The 23,849-nt window shown below is 39.6% G+C and overlaps 1 pseudogene across 1 annotated transcript; it reads left to right on the top strand.

The window, feature by feature from the left end:
• The first annotated feature begins 3,492 nt into the window (after nucleotides 1-3,492).
• Nucleotides 3,493-4,422, top strand: LOC309857014 (small ribosomal subunit protein uS5 pseudogene; annotated as a pseudogene). Its single transcript has one exon. The product of its transcript is annotated as a small ribosomal subunit protein uS5 pseudogene (transcript).
• The last annotated feature ends 19,427 nt before the right edge of the window (nucleotides 4,423-23,849 follow it).

The following is a 23,849-nucleotide window of genomic DNA, read 5'->3' as shown; positions in this document are numbered from 1 at the left end:
TTTCAATTAAGATTTACAGTTTGCTGTAGGTAGTAGACTGTCAAAAGTGGTTTAACCATATTTTTCATTTAACAAGAAGACTACAGAGAGTGTTTTCTGGTGTTGGTTCAGAGTCTTAAGAAAGTCAAGTGAACTATCTTAGAGGTTTTCATGGCTTTTTATTCACAGTTGCAAAAATTGCTGTTGGAGTTCTCACTATTAAGCCCACATTTCTGGCAGAAAGATAGAGGTAAAAGAGAATGATATCTTGTACGACTGATACTTTGTCATATGGTTACAATGTAACTAGAAAAGAGACAATAAAATATTTGATGTTGTTTTAAGTTTCCTTGTTGTCAATCCCTCAGTGCTTTCTGATACTAAAGGAAAAAGTAGATGGATATTGACCTGGCAACTATCAACACCTGTCAGTCTCTCTTGGATAACCAATATCTCTATAATCTCTTCTTCCCAGTAAAAAAAAAATAAAATATATTCATAAACCACACTTTGCCATCTCAAGTTACTGCACCAAGATAAAATTACAATGATTTTCAGTTGTTCCAAATGGACAGAATACCCTTCCTTATGATATCATGTCTTATAAGATAGATAATTGGCTTGCTACCAATATACCCAGATGAGACTGTGGAAGAGACAGGAAAAAAATAATAATATTTATTTATTCCTTGGGTTGACCCTGTTTACACAGATGCATTACTATTAGAAAAGGTTGGTTTGGGACATTGGAATGAATTTACTTAATGGGTCTGTATGTAATTGGGTTGGAGAAAATTTTTAATTTCTACAAAAATTATTAGAATTCTATCTTATTCCCTTTTGATAATTTTCACATGTTAACAAAGCCAACGTTTTTGTCTAGCAGACAAGATCTTAAATCCTAACAAAACTCAATTTTTTCCTTTTTTTTTTAAGTTTGAGAGCCTCATGTTCTCTCATGCTGCTTTAAATACAACTCAAAAAAACAAAAGGAGCTAAATGGGGCAGTAAGCCCAGACTTTTTATTTTAATTTATTTATCTTATTTTTAATTAAAAAATTAAAGATTGTATTTATTTATTTGAGAGAGAGAGAGCATGAGTGGGGCAGGGGGATGTAGCTGCAGAGAGAGACTGAGAAGTATACTCCCTAATGAGCAGGAAGCCCGATATGGGGCTCGATCCCAGGATACTGACTGAGATCATGACCAGAGACAAAGGCAGATACATGTGCAAAATCCCTTTTTTTCTGGGAAACAATACTTTACAAGAGATGTTTGAAAAAGTACTGGGGAAACAACTTTAATCAGAGATACAAAAATTTAATTGACTTTTGTAAAGCTACAGGGATCCAAATGATGGGAATCCCAGGCCGTTTAGGTTGTGGACCACAGAGTATTCTTCTCTGTAATATTTTATTTTCTTCCATGTCTACTAACTCCAGTCCAAGTTCACTGATCTCTTTTTAGATAGTGCAAAACATGGCAAAGAATACCAAACAAGTGCCCAATATTCTACATTTATTACATCATTTCTAACATATAGAAGTGTGTTACCAAGGCTGGTTCTGTGAACAAACCTAGTTATGCTAAAGTGTGTTTTGTTCTCCAAAAATTAAATTCATGATTATCACACAATTATAAAATACTTGTGTCAAGAATTTTTATTCAAAAATTAATAAGAGAAGCAGATATTAAAACTAGTTCACATGGTTATTTGGGATATAAGCAGAGTTGTGCAGCAGAAGTGCTCTGGGCCCATAATTTGGGTTATAGAATTTATGTTTTCTAATGAAAAATCACTAACTTGCATTATTGTTAACAAGAATCCTGTGCATTACCATCAGTTTTCTCCATTATAACCTCTTGCTCTACAGTTTGTAAATAACTTTGTCAATAGCAAGCTAATAAACGGGGTGACTCCAATGGATTGAGATAATCTCCAGAGTTTCTGCTACATAATGAACAGGACTCCATTGAAAGGACACCTAAGAGTTTATTTTGCCCAAAAATTTGATCACTTTTTTCACTGTCCTTACCTATTTTCCAAACCTAGTTCTTTTCAGTCTACAGACAACCCTGTATCTGACTGACTTGTTAATTCTGGGAATGTCTTGCAGATTAATTTGCTTGCCCGAGGTGGTTCCTCTAATTGATGTCTAAGAACCCTAATTAGTTAAGAAAACTTTTTTTTTTAACATTTTCATGGCTATTTATTAATATTATTATTATTATTATTATTATTATTGCTAATATCTCTATTATAAATAATTCACAAGGGCATCTTTCTGACAAAAGACAAAGAGCTGGCTACTAGTAGAAAAAGTACATTTGACTCTGTCAGTGAAAGTGGTAAAGGGATTTGAGAAAATAAGGCAAAGCAGTGGAATTATGTGTTAAAACTTTAAATATTATAGACACATTTACTTAATTTCTAATACTGCTTATAATTAAAAAAGATGTTTTCCATGAACCACGCATTACAGCAAATATATTGTTTATACAGATTAAATTTTCATCAAAAGGGACGCCTGGGTGGCTCAGTTGGTTAAGCAGCTGCCTTTGGCTCAGGTCATGATCCCAGCATCCTGGGATCGAGTCCCGCATCTGGCTCCTTGCTCGGCCGGAGCCTGCTTCTCCCTCTACCTCTGCCTGCCATTCTGTCTGCCTGTGCTTGCTCTCTCGCCCACTCTCTCTGATAAAGAAATAAAATCTTAAAATAAATAAATAAATTTTCATCAAAAAATTATAAGTGTATTTTTTTGTAGGATCATGATAAGCATTTTGCAGATGAGAAAAGTGAAATTTAGAAAAGTATGTCTCTTCAAATCCCTCATACAATATCTGGCCTAGATAGAAGGATATACTATCACAATTGAGGAAGATAATTGAGATTACTTAAAATGATAAACTTTACTGTATAGGGTTTTTTACAAGTTTGCCACAGATTCACATTTTTTAAAATATATATCTATTTGTGTAAAGAGAATGCACTGAGAAGTAAAAAGATAGTGATATATCAGTGCTACCAACTAATGGCTATAATATCATCACCTTATTTATGAACAATGAAACAGTGTGTAATATTTAAATAAATTTAAATAAATTCCTATTTATTTTATATATTTATAAATTTAAATGAATTCCTATTTATTTATTATTAAAGAAATTCCTCTAACAAACAGTATGTTTTGAAGGTTGCTAGCAGGAAAGTGTTGTACGACATGGAAGTAATCAGAAAATGTGATCTAAAATTCTGCTTTCAAGGGCGCCTGGGTGGCTCAGTGGGTTAAAATTCTGCTTTCAAGAAGCTATAACAGTAAGTACTGAGCATTAGCTATTATATGCTATGGATGAATAACTGAAATCTACATTTGAAACTATTGGTACACTATATGTTACCTAATTGAATTTTAAAAAGTTAATAAAAAAAACCACTATTTTATAAAACAATATTCCCAACAGGCTCTTTTGCTTTAAAATACTCACTTTGTTTCCTCTCCGAGAGAACACCAAATGGCGGATGACGCCGGTGCTGCGGGAGGGCCCGGAGGGCCCGGGGGCCCTGGAATGGGAGGCCGCGGCGGTTTCCGCGGTGGCTTCGGCAGCGGCATCCGGGGCCGGGGCGGGCCGGGGCCGTGGTCGGGGCCGGGGCCGAGGCCGCGGAGCTCGCGGGGGCAAGGCCGCGGACAAGGAGTGGATCCCCGTCACCAAGCTGGGCCGCCTGGTCAAAGACATGAAGATCAAGTCCCTGGAGGAGATCTATCTCTTCTCCCTGCCCATCAAGGAGTCTGAGATCATCGACTTCTTCCTGGGAGCCTCCCTCAAGGACGAGGTTTTGAAGATCATGCCTGTGCAGAAGCAGACGCGCGCGGGCCAGCGGACCAGGTTCAAGGCATTTGTCGCCATCGGAGATTACAATGGACACGTCGGTTTGGATGTCAAGTGTTCCAAGGAGGTAGCCACTGCCATCCGCGGAGCCATCATTCTGGCGAAGCTTTCCATTGTCCCTGTGCGGCGAGGCTACTGGGGGAACAAGATCGGCAAGCCCCACACTGTCCCGTGCAAGGTGACTGGCCGCTGTGGCTCTGTGCTGGTGCGTCTCATCCCCGCCCCCAGAGGCACTGGCATTGTCTCGGCCCCTGTGCCCAAGAAACTGCTGATGATGGCTGGTATTGACGACTGCTACACCTCGGCCAGGGGCTGCACTGCCACCCTAGGGAACTTTGCCAAGGCTACTTTCGATGCCATCTCCAAGACCTACAGCTATCTCACCCCTGATCTCTGGAAGGAGACTGTGTTCACCAAGTCTCCCTATCAGGAGTTCACGGACCATCTTGTGAAGACCCACACCAGAGTCTCTGTTCAGAGGACCCAGGCTCCAGCTGTGGCTACTACATAGTTTTATACAAGAAAAATAAACTGAACTAAAGCTTGAAAAAAAAATACTCACTTTGTAATGAGAGTCATTACTTTTGTCTAGCCAAATCTTATAGCACTGTTTATCCCTTCCCTGCTTTATCCCTTCCCAGTATCAATAAAGGCTCACTTGGGTTACCTAGAAGCCATGAGAAAGCTTGTAATAGATCTGGCTGGTTTTCACCAGCAATTTGACCACCATGTGCACAGGGAAGTCTATTGATAAAGGCTTTATTGCAATAAGTTGCAAATACATGGATGATTTTGAATTCTCTTTCTTGAGGTCTTGTTTCATGATAATAAATTTAGGGTGGCTTATTGGAATGGATGTTATTAACATATCTTCATAGTTATAAGCACATGGAATTGTAAAATAGATGAATGAATGTGGCATTACTGACAACTGTCCTCATTTTGAAATCAAATTACAGTGTACTAAGATGAGGAAGCAAAGCAGATTTGGGATTATGAGTGAAATAATTTTAAAAAGTATTAGGGGTATGATCGGACTATTGGGTAATTCAGTAGAAAAATGTCTACTGATTGAGATTCTGTGTTCCCTGATTTCAGAGAGAAGTTAAGATAAATAAGTAACACGAGGAGACTAGGAAGCCAAACATAAGTGATAATTTTGTGCCAGGGTGTGTATACATCTGTTTATCTTCTTGCTTTACCACTAAGGTTGCTCCTAGAGGAGAGTTTAAATATGTGTTGGAGCTAATCTCTGTGGATTACACAAGAAACCACATCCTACAGCTCTCCCTGAAACACCCCTTATGATTTCAATGTAATTTGGTTTTTGCATTTTTTAGAAATAACAAAATACTTTGCAAACTCATCTACTTTATTACCATCACAAGTGAGTCAGCTGACTCCACATTTTAACACAGTGACAGTCACAGAGGAATGGAGGAATGAGTAGAGTTATCAATATATGTGCTTTTAAGAAGTATGACAGGGTAGCAGCTATTTCCAGGAACCAAAACATGGGTCAGCAGCTGTGCAGGAAAAGTGATGGAATAAATGACTCATTTCAGAGGAGTTCTATAACATATTAGTTCTATAATGTATCTTCAGCCCCCAATTACCCGCTTTGATCTAAAGATAAGGATTTACAGTTAAGGTCCCATTTATGATTTGACTGGTAGGGTCTGAATCATGTTTACTATTGTTTTGACTATTACTTGAAACCTATAGTAGTACTTGGGATATGTGTTGTGTATTCTGTGAACATGTGCTATTTTTAGATTAGATAATTTCTGTCTCGAACCCCTGTTCATTTGTTTGTTTTTGTTTATTTGATAGTGGTTTCAGTAAATGGATATATCTGAAAAATTGCAAAGCCACTATTAAAACAAGTTATTATTATATATAGCATGGAATTGCACATTCCTCCTTTGAATCCGACAGAGCTTCACCATATCCTTAACAATTTGGGAAAAACATGCTATTATTTTTCTTTATAAAATTTCTCCTGTTAGGCTGTGATGGTTGTCATCAGCAGTAACTCCTCTGAAGGCTTTGTCAAAAGAGTTGAAAAAATTGGAAAGGTGTGTGAATGAAGCTGTTTGTTGAATATAAAGAAAAGAGCATTGAAATACAATTCACACTCTTACTTCTCCTTCTATGCTTTCAGATGTTTGTCATTTGAAAATTTTGCTTCTAGAAGAGATGTCCTATATAATTCTTACTTTAAGGAGCAAGTTGCTTTTATAATTTTTTTATTATTCTACCATTCCAGTATTTCCATTTAAATTAAATTCAATACCATTTAAAAAAAATCAAAAGTGCAGCCAGTATTCAATTCCTGGGCTAAATAATTTTAGAAAGCTTTGTGTTATTGAACCTACGGGGTTTTTATGTAGTTTTAACTCTTTCTTTCTGTGATTTTTCCCATTAGTCATGTAAGTGACTGCAATATAACAGACATTGAGGATAAAGAAGGACTGAATAGAACAATCCTTGGCCTCATGAAGTTGAGAATCTAGCAAGGGAGTCAAACAATTCAATCATTCAGAGACAATTTATTGAGTGCCTGGCCTAAGATGAGCACAACAAAACCCCAGCCCAGAGGAATCATTTTAATGGGAGAGATAGATAATAGGTAAGCCAACTTTAAAAAAAAAAACGTACTGATTTTTCTTTAATAGAGATGCATATTTGAACTAAATAAGCACATTTTTAAAAGAGCAGTGATTGAGAAGAGGTTTTTAAACTGAGTGGTCCAAAAGGGCCTCCCTGAAAAAGTCTGTTTTGAACAGATTTCTGAATAATATCAGCTAGGAAGCTGCGTAAAAATCTCAGGGATGGGTGATTTTTCCAGTCGAAAAACTGTAAAGGCTCCAAAGTCACAATAGAGCTATAAGTTTCTCTAATAAAGTAACTTCTGACAAAGAATGAGAAGAAATAACTAACCCAGGTTTGAAAGAAAAGGGACAGACTTTCTATGGAATTCATATTTAATTAAAGCTCTAAAGGACAAAAATACAATAGAGCAAAATTCTGGTCACGCTGATATACCTAACGAAAGTTCATAAACAAGCTTTGGGTAGCAAAGAGTGTGTGGGAATGTTGGTAAGAACAGTGGGGAAGAGTCATCCCTGAACATGTTCTTAAATGAAGCAATTCTTGGGTTGTTTTAAAGGGTAAATTGGAGTTTGCCTAAGTGATTAGAGAAGGATGCCTCAGCTTATGGAAGTTCAAAGCCATAAAGATGTGATAAACTACTGCAGATATTTTCATGTATATTTGTTGTTGCTTCTAGTAATGGTGATCTAAAAACTCCTACTTAAGACAACTAAAAATCCAGACAAAATAGCTTTTAAAGTTAAAAATATCAGAATGATTATAAAAATAAGTGAGGGATTACTGGGCCAAAATACGAAATACAATGAGAGCCTAGAGATATATGCCCTGAAGCCATTTTAGCTATGAGAGCATTTGAAACTGCTAAAACACACTGAGCTGTGTTGTTCATAGACTCTTGATACTAGAGAAACAAAATTCAAAATCCAGCAGCAATCAAATTTGAGGACTTTGGTACAACCCAAATTTAACTTGAGATCCCCAAAGCACAAGGAGAAGCAGAAATAAGACTATAGCCTACCTTGCCTTCTGTGTAAACTGAGAAAGTCAATCACTGAATTTGGAGTATGATTGTCTTGTAGAGTCTCAGATATAAGAGAAAATCCTACCAAGGAGGACCATACCATTATTATAGCTCTTAATTATCCCTACTCAATAAGAGTTTCAAATATAATGTCTTGAACATAGCAAAATGTAACAAAGCACACAAAGAAAAACCATTAACAAGATTTGATAGACAAAATGGGATTAAGTATGATGTTAAAATGATCAATAAAGATTGTAAAATGGCTTGATTACTCTGCTCAAAGAAATGAGAGGGGAAGCAAATTGAACCAAAAACTGACACTAAAAATGATATTGAGAAAGGTTTTATAAATGAACAAATGGATACTCTAGAACTTTAAAAATATGACAGCTAATTTAAGGTACCACAGGGGTGCCTGGGTGGCTCACTTAATTAAACCTCCAATTCTTTTTCCTTTTTTTTTTAACACCTTAATTTTATTTTATCTCTTTCATTTGGCTCAGGTCATGATGTCAGGGTTGTGAAATAGAGCCCAGAGTTGGGCTCTGTGCTGAGCCTGGAGCCTGCTTAAGATTCTTTTCCCTTCTTTTTCTATCCCTCCCTGCACTCTCACTTGCTCGCTCTCTCTTGCTTGCAAATAAATAGATAGATAGATAGATAATAGACAAAGAAAAATAAAAGCAGATTATGAAAATAAATATAAAGATTTTGAAATGAAAACAAGTTCAAAATAAAATAGAGAAGACCTACACAGCTTAAAGTTCATTCAGAAAATCTACTATTAAAGAAGTCAGTATGACACAATGTTAAGATATCAAAAGATTTGAGCATGCACTTTTCAGAAAGGGTAATCCAAATGGCCACTCATATATAAAAACTGTTTATCTTTATTATGAATCTGGAATTAAATTAAATTAAATTAATAATAAATTAAAACCTAAAATGACATACTATTACACACTTACCATATTGGGCAACAGTAAAATTGCCTTGCAAGAATGTGAAAGAATGAAAGTGCCCATAATAAAAACATTTGAGGTAAGTTGGACAATATTTAGAAAACTTAAAAATAAAAATAAAAATTTGGTCCATTCCTAGAAATACAACATGGAACTAAATGAATATTTTCACCAGGATATGCAAACAGATGATTATAGCTATTTCATTCATAACAGCAGATCAGTAGTGGTCTATTTGCACAATGTTACATTAAATAAGAGAGAATATTAACAAACTGGGAGGAGGGGCTAGGTTGTTATCATAAACAGATCTTCTATGGTGCTGATTATGTTCTATTTCTCAAAATCTTTAAGTTAAAAAAGTTTTCACATTATATCTAGATAGATAGATGATAGATAGATATCCCAGAAGCTGCAATGCTAGGCTAAGACCAGGCTTTAAAGGGCTTTTCTATACTCTACTAAATACTTGAAATCATTCATTATATCATAGCTCAGTGTTCAAATCTCCATTTGTTTCCTCAGGTTCCTAATATTTACCTTAAGGTGACCTGATCCAGACTTTTGATCACCTTTGTCTAAATATTTCTATTTTAACAAAGTCCTTTTTAACACTGAGAGACTAAAACTTAGAAAAATACTCTTTTATCTCACTAGAGTGGAAAATATATAGTTACCCATTAACTAATGATATCCATGTCTACATTAGATCAATGACATTTTTAATTCTTGGGAGCTTTTGGTTAAATGAAATTTTTAAGCTTCCTTTAAATGAAGCTTTAAGCCATCACCACATGAATAAAATTAAAGAACCAAATGAAAACAGGCCAAGTATTTACAGAGTAATAGAATGTGCAATGGTAAGAGTACAATTCTGAAATCATAAAGCCTAAATTAGTGTGATGCATTTTTGCTACCCATGTAATCATAAACCAGTTATCCAAATGTGTTAGCCTCAGTTTTTTCACCCATGAAATGGTGATGATAATACTTATTATGCTGCGTTGTTGTGTGTATGTGATGAAGCATGGAGCATGAGAGTCTCATATTCCATGCTAAAATGATAGCTATTTTTATACTTATAATAATTCTAGTAATAGTAATTAAATTGTTCAAAATGGTAATATTCATTTATATTGAGGCATTGTATTGACTATTCATAGACACATTTACCAACATAAATTTCATTTTACTTTACCCCCTCTGAGGATATATATTCCCTAATTCAATATGAATCTCTTTATGAATAATAATTATCATAATAAATATGCTGATTTGTCTTCTATTTGTTTTTAGGGAGGTATCCTTTACTGTTGAACATGAAACTTAAGCAAGTCTGTCTTATTCAAAATTTGCATGCTGTTTTCTTATGAAACTAGATTATAGAGTTGTATGAAATAAATTCATGCAGTTAAGACATTGATGTTTGGAACACTGGGTGGTCAGTTTAGTATTTCAAAAGAAGATTTTAAATTTAAACCTTAAAACTGAGCTCTTTCAGCCTTATTTATAGACCATCCTTCATGTTTCATAAGTACTCCTCCATTGTAAACTAAGTAATACTTTTTGTCACAGTGTATATAATGAAAATGGATTTTATATTCTATTATTTCAGAGTTAGTTGCAGTTTCTACTGCCTTACTTCATTTTTTGAAAAATAGATTAATTCTACAAAAAGTTTTTTCCAGGTTTATTGAAAAAAATCGACATATTTGTAAATTTAAGAAATGATTTCTTATAACATTGCAAACCTTTAACATTGTGTAAATTTTGTACAATTTGATAAATTGGTATACATCTTTATTGCAATATAATCTACATAAAAATGTTAATACATCTACTATCTCGTATAGTTGCCACTGTTTTTTATGCATTTATCATAAGGAATTTTAAGATCTACTCTCTTAGCAACTTTTATGTATATAGTATAGTAGAGATAAACTTCAGAGGTCTTGTGGGTTTTGTTCCAGACTGCCTCAATAAAGTGATTATCTCAATAAACTAAGTCAAATTATTATATTTTTTGGTTTCCCAGTGCATATAAAAAATTATGTTTCCCAGTGCATATAAAAAATAAAAACTATACTGCACTGTTCAAAAGCATTATGTTTTTAAAGAAAAACAATGTATATACCTTAAGTACACTAGTTCTGAGTTTTCAGTGGGTCATAATTACTGATCACAGATCACCATAACAAATACAATAATAATGAAAAAACTTGATATATTGCAAGAATTACCAACATGTGACAAAGAGACACAAAATGAACAAATGTTGTTAGAAAAATGGTGGCAGCAGACCTCTTTTATACAAGATTGCTATAAACTTTCAACTTGTAAGAATGTGATATATGCAAAGTTTAATAAAGGGAAGCACAATAAAAAAAAGTATGTATATCTTATTAACTATGATCATCATGCTGTACATTAGATCCCCAGAACTTTTTCATATTATAGTTGCAAGTTTGCACCCTTGGACCACCTTACTCCACCCCAGGTTCACCCCTTGTCAACTCAACTCTAAGTTTCCATTAGTTTTCCTTTTCCTCAGATTCTGTATGTAAGGGATATCATAATACATAAATTAAAAAAATATACAAAATCTTTGAAATATTTCACTTAGAATAATACCTTCAAGATCCATCCATGCTGTTGTAAATGGCAGTATTTCTTAATTTTTCATGGTTAAGTAGTATTCCGTAGTATATATTTACCATACTTATTTTACTCATTCATCCATTAATGGATACTGAAGTTATTTCCATCTCTTGCTTAGAGTTAATAATTTTATAATAAACATAAGAGTGCAGATATGTCTTTGAACAGTGAACTTCGTTTTCTTTAGATAGATACCTAGAAGTGGGATTACTGAATCATATGGTAATTTTACTTTTAATAATATGAATAATCTCCATACTGTTTTCCATACAAATTTATATCCCTATTACAGTGCATAAGTTCCCCGTTTTCCCCAATATTTACCAAAATTGGTTAGTTTCAATTTTTTGGTAGTATATATTCTAATATCTTGCTGTGTTTTTCAGAGGTAAACAACAACAACAACAACATAAGGACTTTGTCCTGAGATTTTTACGTTGAGCACTTTTTAATGCTCCTGTTGGTCATTTATATAACTTTTTTGAAAAAAAAAGTCTATTGAGATCCTTTTGCTATTTTTTTAATCATATATTTTTTTCTATTTGTATCTGTTGGTTATTAACCTCTTTTCAGATATAAGATTCGTAAGTATTTTCTTACATTCTGTGGATTGTGTTTTCATTCTCTCTCCCTTTTTTTGGCAATGCAGAAACGTTAGTTTGATGTAATACCATTTATTTATTTTTGCTTTTTTTGCTTGTGTTTTTGGTCTGGTATCCAAAAAACTATTGGCAATACCAATGTCAAGGAGAATTTTTCCTATGTTTTCCTTTAGGAAATTTAGTTTCATGCATCACCTTTAAGTCTTTAATCTATTTCAAGTTCAGACTTATGAGTGATATAAGGTTCCCTTTTCATACTGTTTATGTGACTATTCAGTTTTAAATATCATTTATTGAACAGGCTATCTTTCCCCATTACATATGTTGGCCCCTGTCAAATATTAGGTGACTGTATGAAAGAATTTATTTCTGGACTCTCAATTCTGTTCTACTTGTTTATTGGTCTGTTTTTATGCCAGTATACTTTATTGTTTTGAGCATGAGGGCTTTGTAGTATAGTTTCAAATCAAGAAGTGTAATCTCCCTTCTTCATTCTTTCTCAGAACTGCTTTGATTATTTGTTGTCTTTCATGGTCTCATATAAACTTTAGGATTCTTTACTTACTTCTGTAAAACAATAATATTGGATTTTTTTTTAAGATTTTTAATTTATTTATTTGACAGAGAGAGATGACAAGCAGGCAGAGAGGCAGGCAGAGAGAGAAGAGGAAGCAGGCTTCCTGCTGAGCAGAGAGCCTGATGCGGGGCTCGATCCCAGGACCCTGGGATCATGACCAGAGCCGAAGGCAGCGGCTTAACCCACTGAGCCACCCAGGCGCCCCTAACATTGGATTTTTGATAGGAATTGGATTTACAGATGGTTTACGGTAGTATGGACATTTTAACAATGTTAATTCTTACCATTCATAAATATGAGCTATCTTTCCATTTCTGTCACCTTCAATTTCTTTATCAATGTCATAGTTTATGGAGTACAGATCTTTCATCTTCTTAGTTAAATCTATTCCTAAGTATTTTATTATTTTTGATGCTATTGTGAATTAGATTGTTTTCTTTATTTTTTCAGATAGTTCATCATTAGAATGTTAAAATGCTCCTGTCCTGTGCTTACTTTGGCAGCACATATACTAAAATTGGAATGATGCAGAGAAGATTAGCGTGATCACTGAACAAGGATGACATGACAAACTGGGAAGCAGTCCATAAAAAAAAAAAGAAACAAAACAAAATTCTTTTCTTTTATATATTGATCTTGTATTTGGTAATTTTACTAAATTTGTTTATTCAAATTTTTTGTGAATTTTTTAGGATTTTTTAACATGTAAGTTCATGTTATCCAAAAAAAGAAAATTTTACTTCTTCCTTTTTTTTTTGGAGTCTCTTATTTCTTTGTGTTCCTTGTTTCTCTGGCTAGGACATCCACTACTGTGTCAAATGAGAGTAGTGAAAATGGACACACTTGTCTTTCTTCTGATCTTTAAGGGGAAAACTTTCAAAAGTTTTGATTGAATATGAGATTAGCTCTGGGCTTGCAATCTGTGTTTTTTCTTTAATGGGTTTTTTAAATTATTTTTTAAAATTTTTTATATAATGTGTTTTTATCCCTAGGGGTACAGGTCTGTGATTCACAGCACTCACCATCAGTCACCATAGCACCTGCCCTCTCCAATGTCCATACCCCCACCATCCTCTCCCAACACACCTCCCCCCAGCAACCCTCAGTCTGTTTTGTGAGATTCAGTCTTTTATGGTTTGTCTCCCTCCTAATACCATCTTTTTTTATTTTTTTTTCGTACGCCCGAAACTGCCTATGTTGCATCTCCACTTCATCATATCAGGGAGATCATATGATAGTTGTCTTTCTCAGATTGATTTATTTCGCCAAGCATAATACCCTCTAGTTCCATCCACGTCATCACAAATAGCAGGATTTCATTTTTTTTGATGGCTGCATAGTATTCCATTGAACATATATACCACATCTTATTTATTGATTCATCTGTTGAAGGACATTTAGTTTCTTTCCATAGTTTAACTATTGTAGACATTGCTGCTATAAACATTTGGGTGCATGTGCCCCTTCAGAATGCCACGTTTGTATCTGTAGGGTATATACCCAGTACTACAAGCACTGGGTCATAGGGTAGTTCTATTTTCAGCTTTTTGAGGCACGTCCACGCTGTTTTCCAGAGTGGTTGCACCAGCTTGCATTCCCACATACAGTGTAGGAGGGTTGCCCTTTCTCCACATCCTCGCCAGCATCTGTCATTGACGGACTTGTTCATTTTAGCCATTCTGAACGGTGTGAGGTGGTATCTCATTCTGGTTTTGATTTGTATTTCCCTGATGCCGAGTGATGTGGAGCATTTTTTCATGTGTCTGTTGGCCATTTGAATGTATTCTTTGATGGAACATGATAGTGAGCTTAGGGAATCACCAAGTTAATGAAAGAGGTGCCTCTTGTAGGTGAATTAAGAGTGAGAGAAAGAAAAGAGGGCTTATCCTAGATTGGAGAACTCGGGGCTGAAAAGGACCCTCATCTGGGAGCAGAGAAAGTGGTCCAGAATCAGAGGCACAGAGGACTCCCAACACCTTCCACAAAAGCGGAGCACCTAAAGACATAGTGCCATTACCCCTGAAAATCTAGGCATGGAGGTATTCTCTTTAGGCAAATAGGCATCGGAGAATAGTTTGTCCATAGCCCAGTCACTGACTTCAAGAGGAAAAGCTATAACAGCTCTCGAAGCAGGCCGGATAGCTCAAGCAACAGCAGCCAAGCCAAAATCCTTATCCCCTGCATTTCTGAACAATGACAGAGCAGCGGTTCTGTCTAGAACCAGGAGGTATTCAGAAGTCAATTGTTGGGTCCCGGGTTGTGTCCATCAGTTCAGACGCGGCCTTCAGATCAACTCATGATTCCAGGGCCTTGGCATTGACTCTGTTCTCAGGTTCTCTGCTCAGGGGCAAGTAAGCTTCTCCCTCTCCAGCTCCACCCCCTGATTGGGATCTCTCTGCCTCTCTGTCCAAACGTGCATGTGCATGTTCGATAAGATAACAAAGACAAAAACAGTGCACAATAATTGACTGGGACCAAAGGATGTTTTATTGAATTTGGACCTAGGTTCCTATGGAGGGCAGCCAGGTATAGAGAACCTCCCACCATCCTAAAATGCCCGACCTTCGCTTGGAGCTTCCTTGTTCATTCTCCTGTTCTTTGCCTTCCTGGATCTCCTCACCAACCTGCAGCATCCGCTGTCTGTCGTGCTGTACTGACCCCTTGTTAACACATTGTGCATCCTCTCGGGGCTCCATTGGAACATGCCCATCTTCCTCAAGAGGCACTGTTTGCTTATCGCATGGAACCATTTGGGGGATGGTCATGAGAGGGTGAAGGCAGGCTTGTGCTGCCACATCTCCATGCAGTTCCACAGAGGGTAGCTGATCCACCATGAGGGAGTGCTCAAGGTTCTTCCACATTCGAATCCTCTTCAATGCGTCCTTTTGCACATACAAGTTGTCTTCCTGAAATGGGCACGGAAGTCTTTCAGTTGGCTTCATTGGGCTATGGGTCTCTTCCAACATGCTCTCCGTTGGCTTCTGTGGACTCCAAGAACATGAGTCCGTCCTGGACCTAAGGTTCTAGGGTGTAGAGTCTGCCTTGGATGCATGGTGTTTTTGGAAGATTGGGAGGCCTTGTTGGCACCGTTTCTGGAGACCATTGAGGTACTCGTGTGCTTTCTGTGGAAGACTCCAGACATGTCTTTGGCACGGTTGCGGGGGTTCACTTTGAGCTTCCCTTGGGTGGACCTTTTCCTGTTGAGATGCTCCATGATTTGGTGGGAGGGTCTCACCCTTACGCAGGGCTCAGATTTCCTTCCCTGAGGCATTGCTTGCGGTCTGTTAGTTTCTTGGCTTGTCGTTGCTAAGATGGAATGCGGCATCTTGCCTTTCTCCGAGGTCCAGAGGGCTGGTGCTGACACTCACGACCAAATACTATGAATTGGGCCATGGAGAAGGTGACACCGACTCGCTTCGCAAACTGCCTTGGTGAGAGACCCAGGCGGCTCCAGCAGTTTGGAACGGCCTGGGGTCCTCTTGGCCCACCCATGACTACTCCAGTCAAGTGTAGTGATCAGGCCTGGGTTGATGAGGAGTGGTTGCTCTGACCTCAAAGCTTTGTGACATCACAGATGCTGGCTTCACTGAAGCAGCTGTCCCTCTCCCATGACCTTGGTGTCCTATGGCTTTAAGTAGGAAGCCCCAGGAAGGACAAAACAAGAGCCCTCTGAACCTGATCAAGAACTCAGGATGTCTTGTGGTTTAATGTCCAACTTCCCCTTTCTGGAGACATAGAGGAAGGAAAATGACATTCAGTATACCTTCCTTTAGGCCAACATATCCCCAGAGACGGCAAGGTGTCCTTTTACACTACAATTTCTAGATATCTCAAGAAAAGGTGAGGTCGCGTGTATGAGCAGCTCTCCGTGGGGTTTTTCGTCCTGTGGGTGAGAGCGTACTTTGTCAGCGTCTTTTGCTTATGGGTCAGTGAAGACTAAGGTACGGAAAGTACCTTTCCGAGGTAAAAGGTGAGGGCATCGCTATATGGTGCCGTCTGTGTCCTCGTCTCCTAGTGTTCTGAAACACGCGGCTAAGGGATGAGGCCTCTGTCTACCTGGCTTTCCCTTAAATACCTTTGAAAGTCTTTGAGGAGAGTGACCTTCTGCATCAGAGCTAACTCTCAGAGAGGTCTACCGAACCCCTTGTTATTATTAGTTAACTGTACTTGTTGTGGTAACGGGTATAGACATGTGGACCAAGACTCTTTAGTCAGAAGGAAAGGGACGGCGTATATAGACGGCTTGCAAGGCCCATTCGAGCAGACCTTTGGAGTGAGCCGCAATGCCCTTGCAAGGACTAGTGGATCAGGATGTTTGGGTCCATTTCGGCACCTCAGTATTCCTCTGCCATCGAAGTGAATGAACCCCTGGACCTTGCCTTGACATGAATGTCCCATGCCCTGCTGTTGGGAAATGGAAAAGGCAAGCAGACAAAGGGAAATATCATATGGCTTCCCACAATATGTGCCTCGGGAGGAATACCTTGGCCCTAGGAAAGGAAGGGAATAATAAAGGGCAAGAAGTCAGAGAAGGAGACCCACCAGGAGTGACTCAGGACTCTGAGAATCCAGATGAGGGCTACCGAAAAGAGAACTGATTAATCGGTGGTCAGGAGTTGTGGCATATATTAGGAGGAGCACTAGGACGTCCATGCAACTAAAGCATCCGTGAATACTCTGTCAAAAATGGATGATGGATGATAGGCAGGCTTTCTCAACAGAACAGCAACAAGAACAACATCAATTCATAGGAAAACAATGTGGCCCTCTCAAAACCAAAGGAAGTCACAGGGAGAAAAGGAAAGAATTATATTGTTTATTATCTTTCCTTATTGAAATGACATGGGTGGGTTTCCTAAAATGTCCTTCTTTGAATTGGGTCTTTATCCTTGTAAATTAGAGTTTACCCACCTCTTCCATCTCTGGATTTGATGAGAGGACATGACAATGCCTTCACTAAATACATAGAAGAGTGGCCCAAGCAAATGACTTGACCTGGCCTTCTGTGTGTTGGCAGGGGTTGGATTACTGCTTCAAAGGCTTCCGTCTAAACTAGAGAGCTGAGATTTTGTAGGTTTCCTGACCTAATCTTGGAAGTTTCTATGTGTCTGGGAATTTATCCTTTTCTCTCAGTTCTTGGATTTGCTAGCATAAATGTGTGGCTATGCCTTTTCGGTTATTCTTTTTTCCTTGCTACCAGTTGTGATGTGGTTTCATACTTGCAGCTGTGTGCTTGTCTCCCTGTTTTATCCCAGTAATGGCTTCTGCGGTTTGTTCCTGTTGTCAAAACTCAAGTGTGAGATCTCCTGATTTTTTTTCCTATTGGTTTGTTTGTATTTCCTTAATTTTGATAATCACATGTCTGATTTCAATTTTTCTGTTAACTTTGGAGTTCGGTTTTTCTTCATCTTGTTCCTTCAGTCGTCCTTTTAGGTGGCTTTCTTTTTCGGTGTTTTTAAATTTTGGAAATGCACACATTTAACCCTATATTGTTTCCCCATAAAATGTTTTGGCATCCTCCTCTAAGTTTCTTAGAATTCCTTCGTTCATGGCTCTTCTTTTCCTTTGGATTTTCTTTCTTGCATTCATTGCAGTTCGTGAATGTGTTGTGTTTTCCACTTTAGTGTCTGGCTGTATTTCCAATTTGAAAGTGATATCTTCCTGTTTTCATACCTTCGTGATGATAAGTGCACAGGATAGGTTTTGACTTCTCTTCCATGAATTATGACTGGATTTGGACTCGAGCTCATGACCTGCGATAGACAAAGTTAGGTCTGCTGCTGGGAAGAACATATCTTATTGTCCTCAGAGACGCAATCTTACTCATGGACCCCCCAAAGTTCAGGTGGTCTCGAATGCCCATGTGGACGTCTGTTATTCCTTAGCACCTTCCCATCCAGATAATCTGTCCTGTGCTTAACCTGGATATCATAGTTGCCAACAGTATTGGATAAACGTCGCCATCTCCATTCCTGTGTGTTCATAGGCTTCCAACGTTTAGATACACCTTTTTTCATGGTGGATATGTTGGCAATTCTTCCAGGTTTCTGATGTTTTGATGCTCCATCAAGACAAAACACCTTCCGCTTAGCTTTTTTCTCTCGAAGGCATAAAATGACTCTCGCTGACTTAGGCACAAACACTTTGGCTCTCTTCTCCTTGGGAATAGCATAACCTACATCTTCCCTGTTTCTTCACTTGCAAGCTATGAGTATCTTTATAGTCGAAGGAAATCTCCTATGGGCAACAGAAGGACGAGCCTGTTTAATATTTGCTGTTTTCTTATGGATGTTTCTATTTTTTTTTTTTTTTTTGATTTGGAATTTCAACCACTGTTACAAACTGTTTGTATTGACGGGAGTCTTTAGTCCTGAGTACTGAATGTATTATTGATAGGTAATAGTTCACTTTCTCATTTCGGTTGGCTTCTGACTTGGATTCTATTTGCCTTTCACCTATATGGTATTTTCTTGGGGTTGCTTCATTGGTACGATTCCTCGCTTCCTTCCCATATTTTGCATGTCTTATCTTTGTGTGTTTGCATGTGCATGTGTTAATGCTGTGTGGTGTGTGTGTGTTTCACATCACAATTATTATTAAAATACGAGAGAATGGAATTCGGTCTCTTGTGGGTAGCAATTCAATTTGACATGCCTTGAAATCTCACATTCCATTAGTTTCAGGAAATCTCCTTAAAGGAATGTCATCTCTTGTCCTCTTCAAGAATCCCGTGTTCTCACAAAACGGCCTTCCAACAAACAGCACCATTTGAATTCCTCATTAGAGTCATAATGTTTGTCCCAATACCCTTTCTTTTTCGTATGTTTCTTGACTGTCATGAGTTAGTGAAATCGTCTGTTTATTGTCTTTCTGAGAATGATAGATGTGACAAAGTCCAATGCTCTCCGCAAGACTGCCATAAGAGACATGTGGAAGAATTCCTTCTTGCTTATGTCACAGTACAAATTGTGGTGACATGAAGACACTGAGATGGTAGTAGTGTCTAATAACCTCATGCTTCTTCAACCATGAAGGCAACAAAAAGATGACCACAACAACTGCAGTGGGGTGGAAATTGACCTGAAGCCTACAAGGTAAACTCCACAGCGAAATAGAACGGAAGTTGCAGAGATGATGGGAGAAGGTTGGAGACATGGCTCAGGGGAGATTTGGTTGGTTCGTGGATCAGAGGGCTGGAGTCCATGAAGAGGACCAAAGCACAGGAGAGCAGGGCACCCTGGGAACACACAAGGAACCTGTTTCCCAGTGCCGTTGACTGTGAGACGCAGAGGGTCTGAAGGGCACGAGTACTTGACAACACAAGTGTTGAGGGCTGAAGTTTTCCTATCAGCAGGCTTGGCAGACATCAACTTGAAAGAACACCATCTTTTTCCTGCATATGACACCAACAAGCGACCAGGAGCAGACAGCCTGGAGACAATGATCAGAGAGAGACAATACCAAGAGACGCAGTGGGAAGATGATGAGTCGTGGGAGTGATTCCGTGAAAGGCAGTGTTCGTGGAGATGACTCAATGTGGACATAATAAATTTTGGCTCTCACAACAGCAGCATCAAGACAGAGCTTGGCCAAGAACAGGTATGTGAGGACAGAGACTCCCTAGCCAGCCAACACAAAATACCAACAGTGGAACACTTGGAGGATTGCCTTCCTCAGTCCAAGATGCTTAGTCCAAGGAGAACAGACTCTCCCATACGGGACGAGAAGAAAGCTTTGACCACATGTTCTCTTCTGAACACAGCATTCTGCAGGCCTGCGTTCTGTTGAGTTGGTAGAGTTTCTCCTTTCACAGGCACACCAGAGCCCACCAAGGTAAACCTCAGCATATTCAGCCCGGACCCTAAAAACAACAAACGGCCGGAAAGGAGAGCTACTGCAAATGACTGGCCTCCAGGACAGGGTCAGCCACAACACAAACAGCAGTGGCATGCATGCCACATACACTCTCACAAACACACACACACACGCATGCACTCAACAAACCTTAAGGGCGAGCCCTGGGTCACTCACGGATCACTTCCTCCTAAATAAATTACCCTCAGGTTAGAAAACAGAATGAGTTTAACGAATACAGAGAGGTGACAGAGACTTAGATCCAATGCAAAGATGGAAGAATCAATTGATTCCCAGGTAAAGGAAGAAGGAGTGATTACGACTAGGCAGTCAGAGTGAAACCTCTACATAGAGCACGCCCGATGCGGGATAGAAAGCTGTGGCCTGGATACTCGCTGTACATCAGAAAACATAGGAGATATCAGAGAGTCTCGAAACACAGAGATAAAACTGATAAAGATAAAAACACCTAAAGAACTCCTGAAGAGAAGATTGGCAGGAGACTGGATGCAAAGTTCGGGAACATGGTAGAAGTGGAGGATCCAATTAGGAACCGAGAAGAACAAGCCTAGAAAATAAGGATGCAAATTCTAAGAGAGAAGGCAGAATGATGGAACATGATAGTGAGCTTAGGGAATCTCTAAGGAAATGAAAGAGGTGCCTCTTGTAGGTGAATTAAGAGTGAGAGAAAGAAAAGAGGGCTGATCCTAGATTAGAGAACTCGGGGCTGGAAAGGACCCTCATCTGGGAGCAGAGAAAGTGGTCCAGAATCAGAGGCACAGAGAACTCCCAACACCTTCCACAGAAGCGGAGCACCTAAAGACATAGTGCCATTCCCCCCGGAAAATCTAGGCATGGAGGTATTCTCTTAGGCAAACAGGCATCGGAGAATAGTTTGTCCATAGCCCAGTCACTGACTTCAAGAGGAAAAGCTATACCAGCTCTCGAAGCAGGCCGGATAGCTCAAGCAACAGCAGCCAAGCCAAAATCCTTATCCCCTGCATTTCTGAACAATGACAGAGCAGCGGTTCTGTCTAGAACCAGGAGGTATTCAGAAGTCAATTGTTGGGTCCCGGGTTGTGTCCATCAGTTCAGACGCGGCCTTCAGATCAACTCATGATTCCAGGGCCTTGGCATTGACTCTGTTCTCAGGTTCTCTGCTCAGGGGCAAGTAAGCTTCTCCCTCTCCAGCTCCACCCCCTGATTGGGATCTCTCTGCCTCTCTGTCCAAACGTGCATGTGCATGTTCGATAAGATAACAAAGACAAAAACAGTGCACAATAATTGACTGGGGCCAAAGGATGTTTTATTGAATTTGGACCTAGGTTCCTATGGAGGGCAGCCAGGTATAGAGAACCTCCCACCATCCTAAAATGCCCGACCTTTGCTTGGAGCTTCCTTGTTCATTCTCCTGTTCTTTGCCTTCCTGGATCTCCTCACCAACCTGCAGCATCCGCTGTCTGTCGTGCTGTACTGACCCCTTGTTAACACATTGTGCATCCTCTCGGGGCTCCATTGGAACATGCCCATCTTCCTCAAGAGGCACTGTTTGCTTATCGCATGTAACCATTTGGGGGATGGTCATGAGAGGGTGAAGGCAGGCTTGTGCTGCCACATCTCCATGCAGTTCCACAGAGGGTAGCTGATCCACCATGAGGGAGTGCTCAAGGTTCTTCCACATTCGAATCCTCTTCAATGCGTCCTTTTGCACATACAAGTTGTCTTCCTGAAATGGGCACCGAAGTCTTTCAGATGGCTTCACTTGGGCTTGGGTCTCTTCCAACATGCTCTCCGTTGGCTTCTGTGGACTCCAAGAACATGAGTCCGTCCTGGACCTAAGGTTCTAGGGTGTAGAGTCTGCCTTGGATGAATGGTGTTTTTGGAAGATTGGGAGGCCTTGTTGGCACCGTTTCTGGAGACCATCGAGGTACTCGTGTGCTTGCTGTGGAAGATTCCAGACATGTCTTTGGCACGGTTGCGGGGGTTCACTTTGAGCTTCCCTTGGGTGGACCTTTTCCTGTTGAGATGCTCCATGATTTGGTGGGAGGGTCTCACCCTTACGCAGGGCTCGGATTTCCTCCCCTGAGGCTTTGCTTGTGGTCTGTTAGTTTCTTGGCCTGTCGTGGCTAAGATGGAATGAGGGATCCTTGCCTTTCTCCGAGGTCCAGAGGGCTGGTGCTGACACTCACGACCAAATACTACGAATTGGGCCATGGAGAAGTTGACACCGACTCGCTTCGCAAACTGCCTTGGTGAGAGACCCAGGCGGCTCCAGCGGTTTGGGATGGCTTGGGGTCCTCTTGGCCCACCCATGACTACTCCAGTCAAGTGTAGTGATCAGGCCTGGGTTGATGAGGAGTGGTTGCTATGACCTCAAGGCTTTGTGACATCACAGATGCTGGCTTCACTGAAGCAGCTGTCCCTCTCCCATGACCTTGGTGTCCTATGGCTTTAAGTAGGAAGCCCCGGGAAGGACAGAACAAGAGCCCTCTGAACCTGATCAAGAACTCAGGATGTCTTGTGGGTTAATGTCCAACTTCCCCTTTCTGGAGACATAGAGGAAGGAAAATGACATTCAGTATACCTTCCTTTAGGCCAACATATCCCCAGAGACGGCAAGGTGTCCTTTTACACTACAATTTCTAGATATCTCAAGAAAAGGTGAGGCCTCGCGGGTATAAGCAGCTCTCCGTGGGGTTTGTCGTCCTGTGGGTGAGAGCGTACTTTGTCAGCGTCTTTTGCCTATGGGTCAGTGATGACTAAGATACGGAAAGTCCCTTTCGGAGGTAAAAGGTGAGGGCATCGCTATATGGTGCTGTCTGTGGCCTCGTCTCCTAGTGTTCTGAAACACGCGGCTAAGGGATGAGGCCTCTGTCTACCTGGCTTTCCCTTAAATACCTTTGCAAAGTCTTTGAGGAGAGTGATATTCTGCATCTGAGCTAACTCTCAATGAAGAGGCCTGGACCGAACCCGTTGTTATTATTAGTTAACTGTACTTGTTGTGGTAACGGGTATAAACATGTGGACCAAGACTCTTTAGTCAGAAGGAAAGGGACGGCCTATACCGAAGGCTTGCAAGGCCCATTCGAGCAGAACTTTGGAGTGAGTCGCAATGCCCTTGCAAGGACTAGTGGATCAGAAAGTTTGGGTCCATTTCGGCACCACAGTATTCCTCTGCCGTCGAGTGAATGAACCCCTGGACCTTGCCTTGACATGAATGTCCCATGCCCTGCTGTTGGGAAATAGAAAAGGCAAGCAAACAAAGGGAAATGTCATATGGCTACCCACAATATGTGCCTCGGGAGGAATACCTTGGCCCACTTAAGGAAGGGAATAATAAAGGGCAAGAAGTCAGAGAAGGAGACCCACCAGGAGTGACTCAGGACTCTGAGAATCCAGATGAGGGCTACCGAAAAGAGAACTGATTAATCGGTGGTCAGGAGTTGTGGCATATATTAGGAGGAGCACTAGGACGTCCATGCAACTAAAGCATCCGTGAATACTCTGTCAAAAATGGATGATGGATGATAGGCAGGCTTTCTCAACAGAACAGCAACAAGAACAACATCAATTCATAGGAAAACAATGTGGCCCTCTCAAAACCAAAGGAAGTCACAGGGAGAAAAGGAAAGAATTATATTGTTTATTATCTTTCCTTATTGAAATGACATGGGTGGGTTTCCTAAAATGTC

Source organism: Mustela nivalis, assembly GCF_964662115.1.
Source record: "Mustela nivalis genome assembly, contig: HAP1_SCAFFOLD_176, whole genome shotgun sequence".
NCBI lineage: Eukaryota > Metazoa > Chordata > Mammalia > Carnivora > Mustelidae > Mustela > Mustela nivalis.
Note: the sequence above shows the minus strand (reverse complement) of the source record. Positions and strands in the feature narration are given on the sequence as shown.